The sequence below is a fragment of the Triticum dicoccoides genome, chromosome 1B, assembly GCF_002162155.2.
Source record: "Triticum dicoccoides isolate Atlit2015 ecotype Zavitan chromosome 1B, WEW_v2.0, whole genome shotgun sequence".
Lineage (NCBI taxonomy): Eukaryota > Viridiplantae > Streptophyta > Magnoliopsida > Poales > Poaceae > Triticum > Triticum dicoccoides.
In genome coordinates, this window is record NC_041381.1 from 709,186,752 (window position 1) to 709,195,130 (window position 8,379).

The window sequence follows — 8,379 nt, forward strand, 5'->3', positions numbered from 1 at the left end:
ACTAAAGGGGTGGGCCTTTAGTGCCGAAACTTTAGTGCCGGTTCCATAACCGGCACTAAAGGCCCTTACAAACCAGTACTAATGGTCCGTTTTCTACTAGTGAGTGTTCAGATGATGGACAAACCAGAGTAATAATTCCTTGGGAAAAATAAACCCAAACAAGCAAAAAATACTAGGATTAATAGCACCTGGTTTATTTATTGTAGCAATCCAAAGAAAAGTGACTCCCAAAATTGGGACTCGATCCGCATTCTCATTGCCTGATGGGCGGTGAAGTGACGGTATGGCGATGCTGGTAAAGGTTGGCTTGCCGTGGCAAAGCCCCTAGTCCAACTAACGTGACGAAGCTGGTTGACTGGTGATGCCGAAGTCTCCGGAGTAGGTTGATAAAGAGATGGCGAAGCCCCTGGTCCAGCCGAGGTGTTGAAGCCTCGATGTAAGCCGATGAGTCCAAGTAGGTCGCCGTGATGGACATCGGCTTGAAAAAGCAACAGTGCGGCCCTGCCGACGCAGGTCGTGACTCGTGACGTGGTCAATGCCGGCTTGATGAAGTGACCGTGCGGCGATGCCGGCGTGCCCGTTCCGTGTAATCCATGGGGCAGCGATGTTGGTGATGATTTATCCTTCACGATGCCAGACTCCTGTTCGGCTCGCCGAGATGATGATCGTCCGAAGAAGTTGAGCTCGACTCAACAAAGTGACGACGTGTCTAGCGCAGGTCGGCAGCCGTGGAGCAATATTGCCGGACTGGTTTGACACCATCACGATGGTGAAGATCATGTTCAAAAGATTTTAAAGTTAGTGGGATGTTTTCAGGAAAAAAACACAATACCCCATACAAAACTTCCTTCAAAAAGGATGTCCGAAATCCCGTTCATAAAAAAAACGAACTCAGGTCGGATTCGTTTTCGCGCAAATAACAGATCCGAAAAGTGATGCACTAATCGGAAGGTTCCCGAAGTTTGGACGATCGGATCGAGCTGAAATTTTGAGGGGTGGTAGATATAGGAATTCCGCAGCCGATCAACGGTTGGATCTTCCAAAGGACATCCGAGCTAGAAGCTGGACACCACGCCCTAAACTCGTCCAGATTCCCGTCCAGATTTGACAGGGCTCCGGTATATCACGGATTGCCAGAGATTCCTCCATCAGAACTCGACGAAATTTTCCAGGATTGTTGGAGGCTCTATTCCGCGCAATTCCACAAAAGCAATCATTAAAACGACACTTGAGGAGGCGGTGCCGGCGGATACAAGTTCGCTGCCCAGAAAAACAGCACGGTCGCCCTAGGGCAATGTTCACGTTGAGCCCCCGGCCTCCCTGGATGATTCCTCCATGATCTTGATAGAGATCGGAGTTGATGTTGATGAAGGCCCTCATCCGAACATGACGATCGGAGGTAGGGCGCAGTCCAGGATCCAGCCAAGGTGACCAGCCGAGCTGGTGATGAAGAAGCCGGCGTCGCAGTTGATCTGCAGTTGAGCCATTGATCCTTTTGCCAATCACACAGTGGATCTTTCAATGAAAGCACCAATGTCGGTGTCAAAACAGGCGGATCTCAGGTAGGGGGTCCCGAACTGTGCGTCTAAGGCCAATGGTAACAGGAGGCGGGGGACACAATGTTTACCTAGGTTCGGGCCCTCTCGATGGAGGTAATACCCTACTTCCTGCTTGATTGATCTTGATGATATGAGTATTACAAGAGTTGATCTACCACGAGATCGTAGAGGCTAAACCCTAGAAGCTAGCCTATGATTATGATTGTTGTTATCTCCATCGACTAGCCTGGCCTCGGTTTATATAATGCACCAAAGGCCTAGGATAACAAGAGCCTAGCCAAATACGCCGGTGGGGAGGAGTCCTTGTCTTGATCACCAAATCTTGTGGAATCTTCCTTGTATGCGGCAGCTGTCCGAACTGGCCGTGAGTATACGGCCATGGGGGTCCTCGGCCCAATCTAACAGATCAGGAGATGACGTGGTGAGTACCTCCTAGTCCAGGACACCGTCAGAGAGGCCAACGAAGTCTTTTTTAGGTCTGGAGAGGGTGAGAGAGTGTGAAGAGAGCAACTACAGGCGCTGAGGCTCCAACATGTATATATACTAGAGAGAGTGTGAAGGGTGCAAACCCTAGAAAACAAGCGTCGAGGCTGCAGCTGATCGTATAACTCCGCATCCATCCATTTTGAACAGTCAAAGAATCCTCCTGTCACGAGTTATGCTCAAGTGTAGTTATCGAACACGAGACCTCAAGTTTGATGAGCGAACAGGCTAACCAGCTACACAACCCTCCCGTTATGTTCAACGAGAGGAAAATAACCTTTTATACATTCCTGCATTTGTGTGACAAGCATGCCGTGTTTTTTTTGTGTGGGAGTCATTGGGATTTAAATCATAATCATGTGGCTTTGGTGGTAAGACTATCCACAGTGGTGCAGAAATAATGCAGCTTTAGTCACCTTACCTCTCTCCACGTAGTACGTTGGGTCCCACCAGTCAAAGGATGAAACAAACAAACTAATAAGAAAAATTAAAAGCGTCGGCGGTGTATCTTACCTCACACATCTCGCTACTGCTCAGGAACACTTTCCAATTGATCCCTCTGTTCGCTCACGTACTATTTTAAGTGAATCCTTATTATAACATGCACACAATTTTGGACACTTGTATTCGACCTAAGTCAGTGTGCCACCATATCTCGTACGACTCCCTCCGTCTAGGTGTAATAAGTCACGTTAGAAGGTGCAGCGGGACCAAGGTGCAAGCAGATTGGAGGAGAATGAGAAACTTGACCAGTCATTCCTCCAATCAAAGCCCTGATTTCTGTCTCTAAACGCAAAAATTAATCCAAACAACTAAGAGATGCCGTTTTAGCTACCATGCAGGGCCACGTATTAACTCGCATGCAGGCCGACTTTGATTTCTTGACTGATCAACGCATAGTTATGCTCCATGCATTGGGTTTCCGGGGGAGATAACAAGGCAGAGTAAGGAGCATTTGGTTACATTGCTTAGACTGGTCATAGTGGTGAGTAACTTGGACTAGTAACATGCATATGTTACTACTCTATGTTACTACTACGCGAAATTTGCCGTCGGAAGTGAGCCGATCTGGCTCTCCTGAGCTAGCAAGATTTTTCTAGCCCACCCAAGCTAGCTGGCTCACAAAAGCTAACATATTTTAATAGTTCCAAACGCCTAACCTTGCCCGGCTATGCTATAAGATGTTCTTGCTAAGGATCCAAATGCTCCCTAAGTAACAACGCTCGCTAGCAGCGAGGCCAGGAGGGGATTGAGATGTGAAGTTAATGGACGACACCTAAACATTTTGAGAATATCTGATTTCCGTAAGATGACTTAATACCTAGACGGAGGGAGTACTACTCCTCAGTCCAGGTTTGATGGAATATTCGTCACCTCTTCTCTTCTTGTACGTACTCCATTTGTATCTCACTTCCTGTGGCTTCGCACTCGCACGATTTTCCTATTCTATGAATCTGTGTGTGCGTGTGTGTGCATGTGTGTGTTAGAGAGAGCGACAGATCGACCTACTCCTATAGAGAAATGGTGTGTAGTGTACGATTTTAGCCGCGAGAGTCAGTGCATCCTCTCGTTTCCGGGCGTCTGTTAGGGACGGGCGGACAGTTACCATGCCCGCTCCTGACCAGCCTAGCCCACCCAAAGCACCTCCATCGCCCGCGCGCGCTTGCCACCCGAAACGGTCAGCGCCTATCCAAAGAATCGGTGCCGCATTCATGCCCGGGCAGAGCGGACGCGACCTCTCACTGGCGCATGCGTTGAAGGGATAAGCGGATTCAATATTGAAGGTTGCTTCGACCGTCCTACTTACTGTTGGGTATATGTGATTTGACGGCTCATTGGTCATTATTACTGAGGTGGTAGGACTGCTGGATGTCTCACGCTTTAAGCGAAAGGAGGTACTACTAGATTACAATTTTCTCCATTCTTACGGCGGAGGAGTGCAAGAGCAGTGAAAACACGCAGGCTCAGTGATTACATGGCCCACCTCACACTATCACCATATTTTCTGGACACCGTGCGACACCTAACTCTTTACATAGTACTCCCTCCGTTCCTAAATATAAGTCTTTGTAGAGATTCCACTAGGTGGACTACATACAGAACAAAATGAATGAATCTACACTTAAAATGCATCTATATACATCCGTATATGGTTCGGTGAAATCTCTACAAAGACATATATTTAGGAACAGAGGAAGTACTTGTATAGTACGTACTGTAATTTATTAGCGAGATAGTACAATTCTATGAAGCTTCCAGCTTCTGTTACATGTATCTTGCGTCCAAGGTTGCCCGTTGCAACATTTCATCAAATACAAAGGAGACTAACATGCATGCTATTGCATCTCAATGATTGACAGATCATAGCAAATATTGGCTCCTCAAAAAGATCATAGCAAATATGTACTCCCTCCGTTCCAAAATAAGTGTCTCAACTTTATGCAATATGGACTACATACGGAGCAAAATGAGTGAATATACACTCTAAAATACGTCTATATACATCAGTGTTTGGACTATGTACTAGTAGTTCATGTTGAAATATACTAAAGGACATATATATTCCAAACAATATGATAATCTCTCTAACCAAGGTACTAGGGACGAGGAGTAAACGGAGGGAGTAGTAACATTTTCTCCTCGTCCTGCGAGCCACCACCCGCGTGGGCGAGGGAGCAGGCGTAAGGCGTACAGAACTACTACTAGTAAGCAAGCTTCACGTCATCCTGGGAGCCACCACACTCGTGGGCGGGGGAGCCGGCATACTAAGCAAGCTTCTCCTCATTCTGCGAGTTGACGGGACACATCAAAGTACTCTAGTGTATAGAGCCTTGCCTCTAAGGTAGGCCCCACATGGTTTGCCTCTTTTTTAACATAACGCGTCAAGTCGCAATTTGTTTGTTCACCGGTGGTAGACGATCCTCCCTCCATCAAGTGGACAACCAGTACATGTGTCAAATTATCATGGGGGTGCCTTTTCATACAGAAATGAGCTCCACCGTGTACCCGCACGGGTGTGGTTGGGAAAGAGATGGGAGTACGTGCGCCATGCATGCACCTGATCTCTTCGTGCACGTCCCCCACCTATGTGGGTGTGTGTGAGAGATACAAACCTAGACAAATGGCTTGTGCGTTCGTGAGTGGTTTTTGTTTTTTTTTTGTGGGGGGGGGGGTTGATTTCATGAATGTATTTGTGGGAATATGTGTCGATGACATCTCAAACAAAATTTTGCATGCAATGTGTGTGAAATGGAGACTTATCCATATCATACATAGAGGGATGGGCGATCCACGAGAAGAGAGGGAGGGGCCATAGATATTAATGGAGTCAAAGAGAGGATCAACTGGGTGGGTGCGAGATCGATGAAGAGAGCCATCGAAATCGTGTGTGTGTGCAAGTCAAAGATATAGGGCGACTGACCTACCAGAACGGCAGAGGGCACATGTCAAGTTTGTGTGTGGCAGGGAGACATGACTAGAGCGCTCGATGTATCGGTGTGTGTGTGTGTGTGTGGGAGGGCACTACTAGGGAAAACCCTAGCAGTAGCGCGGGTATTTTGCCTATCAGCAACACGAAACGACGTGCTACTGATAAGGCGCTACAACTAACGTGTAGCAGTAGCACCCGTCATCCCACGCTACTGCTATACATGGATAGCAGTAGCGCGCTTTAGTGAAGAGCGCTGCTGCTAATATCTGCAGCACTTTTTAGAAGGAAGCGCTACTGCTAATTTTGTACCCCTCACTACTGCTAGTTTTATTATTTTTTCTGCATATTTTTTTTGTATTTCAATAGGCTTTATACAATAATCATTAGCATATTATACACATACAAATGTAATCATAGCATAAACATACAACTAGTCTCATCAAATCATGTCATCATCATAAGCATCATCCAACACAAAGTGGTCTCTCGTCATCATCTCGAAATAGCGATACAAGTCTCGATTACTTGCAACTACATCGTCATCCATCTAAACAATGATATACGCGAGAAGAGCTATCACTTTGAGTGAGAGCGGAACTACGCAGTACATGAGTTGGTATCCCTCTCTCGCATTAGCGTGAACCTAAACTATCTACTGCCTGTCGCTCGGAAACTGAAAACCGGTACACCTTGGCCTGACACTCCAGCCACTCGTTGTATATATACACAAGATGTTCTAAAAGAAAAAAAAATACTGTGAAGATTTACAATCAAAGACTGTTTTTATCTATAACAAACTCATATTCCCAAGAAATTCTTCATGGTGATGCACATGGGACATAGGGAACAACAAATATTGATGATGATAGTATTACCAGGTTGTACTTTATAGATTTATTAACTGTTAGCAATCTAAATTTTCACAAGCATGTGAAAAAATAAGTCAATGTAAACTTGCAGTAAGAGGATACAAATGTAAAGAGTGAATCCGTTCTCCACCATTATACTTTGACAATAAGTGTCGTATTAGATAATCCACATGATTATAATACACTAGTAGAAAAAGGGTCATTTGTCCCGGTTCTTTAGGGACTTTTGTCCCGGTTGTTGAACCAGGACTAAAGTGTCGTTACTAATGCCCTGGGCCTTTAGTTCCGGTTCTTACATGAACTGGGACAGATGGGCCTCCACGTGGCCCGTGCGGTGAGCCCAGGCAGGAGGCCCTTTGGTCCCGGTTGGTGGCACAAACCGGGACCAATAGGCATCCACGCGTCAGCAGCTAGCAGGAGCTGAGGTTTTTTTTAAGGGGGTGGTTTAGGGGTTTTGGGGGGTTTAATTTAGGTGTTTCATATATTGTGTTATCTAGCTAATTAATAGAGAGAAGTGTCCTCTCTTATCTCCGTGCTTGGTCGACGTACGCTACGTATTATACGTATAGAGAGGACTCGACACGCTAGCTAGTAAGCAAATGAAGGAAACAGAAGATCGTCATGGACATATGCATACAGAGAGAAGTGATATCGACCACCTCTCCTTCTCCGAGAGATTGGTCGAACAACAAGTTCTCGTATATCTATCCGACGCTACTGGCTACATATATACAATATAATTATCTCTCACAATATAATCTCCTAATTATATATGAACTCAGGGTCCACATGGTATTCTCCGTCTTTATCGATCACGTGGTAAGGAAGAATGCCGCCAATTCCTCTTGAATTGCTCGCATACGACCTGGTGGTAGGAGTTCATCCCGCATCTGAAAGATCTAATTTGAAGAAGGGGGTCAATACATATATCTATGAATAAATGAAACTCAACACAAATGATGGTAATAAAATAAAATTGTGAATATTATTGCTTACGCACTTCATATTGTTCGTCAGAGTAGCCCCGCTCACAGGTCGTTGGCGGATGGACCCTGGCACAACCACTTTACAAGAAATAGAGGTCAATCAAACTGATAAGCAAGCATGCTATAAACAGTATTGATGATACTAGCGCTTGAATCACTAGGAGATGCGCGGAACATGTTAGTAGTACTTACTTTCGGGTGTCTAAATTGCAGCTTCTTCGGCAGTCCCGGAGCTTTTTTGGTGAATTTTGTCCAAACCCTGCCAGACAAAGAAAACAATTACTTGATATCAGGAAATGAACAAAGTTGCTGATATGGTGCGATAATGATCGATTTAACTTACTTCTCGAGCATTTCAGTCACGTCCGCATACTCCTTAGGATCTTTTCGTCTCGAGTCTAAGACGGTTACTAGGCCCCGCTCAAGCTTAATCTCTAGGAGAATATAGTGGAAGCTGCGCACGCATGCATAACTCATCAATTACATTACTATAACCTGGACTAATAAGGGAAACCAAATATGCACGAGACAGTAACACTCACTTGAAGCCGTAAGGAAAGAGTATTATATCTTTGTTTTCATTTATTATCAACGATCATAGCAAGTTGGCCTAGGTATCTTTAGCATGAAATTTAACCTCATTTGCATCTACGAGATTTGTGTTAATGAACCCAATATCACCGGTTTGTCTTTTTTTCAATTCGGCGATCTTCAATCTGCATAATATAGTGAGGATAATTAAAAATACATGCAATGAAAGAGCTGACCTATATATAGAGACTTAATGACAGAAATAGTACTACTTACAAACAGTAGCAAGTGATCGTTAATTTATCGAGGGCCATTTGATTGAAAAACTGAAAGAACTCCTCAAATGGAACATGCAACAGATCAATTCCAACGAGGTCATGCTTCTCTTTAACGAATAGCGTCAAAGTATTCGTCCCCCCAGACTCTCTACAGGTTTTCATGTACCAATCATGGAATCTTCGCATCATCGTTGTTAGAGATTTTTCATCTTTGACGAGAGGCTTCCCGTACTCGTATCTGTG